The sequence below is a fragment of the Castanea sativa genome, chromosome 3 (assembly GCF_040712315.1).
Source record: "Castanea sativa cultivar Marrone di Chiusa Pesio chromosome 3, ASM4071231v1".
NCBI classification, from domain to species: Eukaryota; Viridiplantae; Streptophyta; class Magnoliopsida; order Fagales; family Fagaceae; genus Castanea; species Castanea sativa.
The window spans coordinates 36,652,505-36,655,491 of NC_134015.1; positions in this window are offsets into that span (position 1 = coordinate 36,652,505).

A 2,987-nucleotide genomic window follows, 5' to 3' on the forward strand; every position below is an offset into this window, starting at 1 on the left:
TTATGTGTAAGCATTACATAGAACATCAATCTCACGTGAAAGTGAGTTTCACATTTGCGAAGTTCAAGGTGGTATTATGAAGGTTTGGCAAAAGGCCACCAAATAAATACTTTTTTTTTTTAATAGGAACCAAATAGATACTTTGGTTTATTAACCTGAGAAATGTTTTTATAAAGAAGAAGATGTGGTCTACATGAAAGAAATTGACATAAAGCAGGCTGATATCTTGGACTAGTCAATGGTCACACCAACTCTTTGTGTACGCCATTCTTACTCCGTCTCTTTTCCTATTTGATGAGCAAAGGAAATTTCGTTAGTCAGAGGAGACTTCTCTAATTTTCCTTTTTTTTCTTTTTTTTTTAATGTTTCCCAATAAATAGGGCATTTTCATCGATATGAATAAGAACCAACACAAAAACAGAGCCAATATTTATTTGTAGCATCAGTTGCAATATACTTCAGTCTTAAATGATGCTTCACCTAAAAATAAAAGTTTTTTTTTTCTTTTAACTTTTAAAATAGCTGCGTACCAGCGTCTTGATTCAGCCAAAAAAGGTGATGTATATATCCTACATCCAGAGAACTCACCTTTATTATTATTATTATTATTATTAATGATGTGAAACCTGAGTTTTTAGTTTCAAAATCAGGAACTAAACTCTTCAACTCTTAACTCATAAATACCCTTCATATGCCTTCATACATCCCCCAACAGAAAATTCCAGTAGCAGATACCCAGCAGCCCTGCTAAACACTTTCTCTCTCACTGCCTATACTACCGAATGACTCACTACTTACTACATATACTCTCTCTAAGCTACATATACTCTCTCTAAGAGAATGCCCTAGCTCTCAAATACTCCTTTACTCCTCACTTATGAGCGCTTTATAAGCTCCTGTCCATCCCAGCAGTAAATCCTAGCAACATTGCTAAACACACTATAGCACTTTTACTCCCTTTTATATTCATTCTCTCACTCTCCATATTCAGAAGGTACACCTATCTTACTGCTTCTATCTCCAAATACCTAAACACATCCCCATACTTTTCTCTTACAAAATCTTTCCTCTTGGAAAGCAATCTATACAACTTCTCTAATAATTATAATCTTATATTTTTACTATCTTTAACCTCCATATCTCTCATACTTCCATATATCATACATATTACAAATACTACATCCTACAAAACATCTATATCTTTTACCATCTCCACACTTCTTAAGAGATATCAAACACTCATACTAAAAGCCCTTCTCGTGGAAGGCATGAAGTTCTATTACTAAAGTCTTTCTACTAGAAGGCACCAAGATCTCATATCAAAGTCCTTCTCTTAGAAGGCACAAATCCATCTTACATAAAGTCTTTCTCTTAGAAGGCACAAATACTTCATACAAAAGCCCTTCTCATGGAAGGCAACACTGTTCATAACTTCACAACAACTAAAAGAGCATTGTCAAGGGAAAAACTTATTTAAGTGCATGATAAGAAGGGCAAGCTTAACCAGCCCCTACACACAGTTGGGCATACTCTCTCTCCTTCCAGTTGTACCCATTTTTCCCCTTCTATTTGAAGCTATCATGGTAAACTGTCTCTCTACCGCTGGGGTCACTCTGCTGGGATATCATCAACTCACAGAAGCTGTACAACTGGGCTACAAACCATACAAAGATAAGTGATTTTGCTTCCTTATCTTTAAATTTACGTTATCGAGTACATGATTACTTCACATTTAAATACATATTAGTTTATTCCAACTACTATTACAACTATTAACCAAGGCTTAAACTCATTTGAATGCATGATAAGAGGGGCAAGATTAACTAGCCTCTACCGCTGGCACTCCGCTGGAATCCTATCAGCTCACTAATGCTACAAAACTAGTGTTATAAACCATATAAAGATAAGTAACTTTACTTCCATATCTTTAAATTTACGCCATTGAGTACATGATTACTTTACCTCTAAATAAATACTACTTTATCTCAACTGTTATTACAACTACTAATCAAAGCTATCATATCAAACGCATATTGTATATTTATTCGATCATTATCATGATTCTTAGACTTTGGCTTTAATGATTTTGTAGGCTTAAAAATATGCTGATAGCCATTGGACCACGAGGCACAATGTTGAGTTCCAGACGCAACTCCCCAAAAAGAACCTGGGCCTAGCAAGGTCACTAATTTAGCAGATAATACATGGCTGAGCAACCGAAAAAGGCCCCCGAACATTTGGCGACTCCACTGGGGAGTTGATTGTATCGCTGTATCATGCCCCCAAAGTCTAGAATCACATATCATAAAGGAGAACTCGACTCCCAATACTCAAAATCTCTTGACCCAACAACTCACGACACTGAGTCACAACTATATTATCTAATATTTATTCATGGAAATGCTATTCCATTTGTCTCTCTATCATTAGAGTAGCTCCATGACTACAACATGGTTATTATGAGCTTATTGACCCTACAAAAGAAGCTCTTATCCGTCATACCAGCCACAGAGGACCTCAGCAACAGAAAACCCTCTTACCGCTAGGGATATTCACTATTATACATCATTCCAGCCACAGAGGGCCTCAGCAGGAGAAACCCCTCTTCCCGCTAGAGATATTCGCTATTATTAGTCATTCCAGCCATAGAGGGTCTCAACAGTAGAAACCCTTCTTACCGCTGGAGATATTCCCTATTATTCATCATTCCAACCATAAAGGGCCTCAGCAGTAGAAAACCCTCTTACCGCTGGGGATATTCCCTATTATCCATCATCCCAGCCACAGAGGACCTCAGCAGCAGAAAACCCTCTTACCGTTGGGGATATTCACTATTATACATCATTCCAGCCACAGAAGGCCTCAGCAGGAGAAAGCCCTCTTCCCACTGGAGATATTCGCTATTATCAATTATTCCAGCCATTGACAGTCTCAACAGCAGAAACCCTTCTTACCACTGGGAATATTCCCTGTTATTCATCATCCCA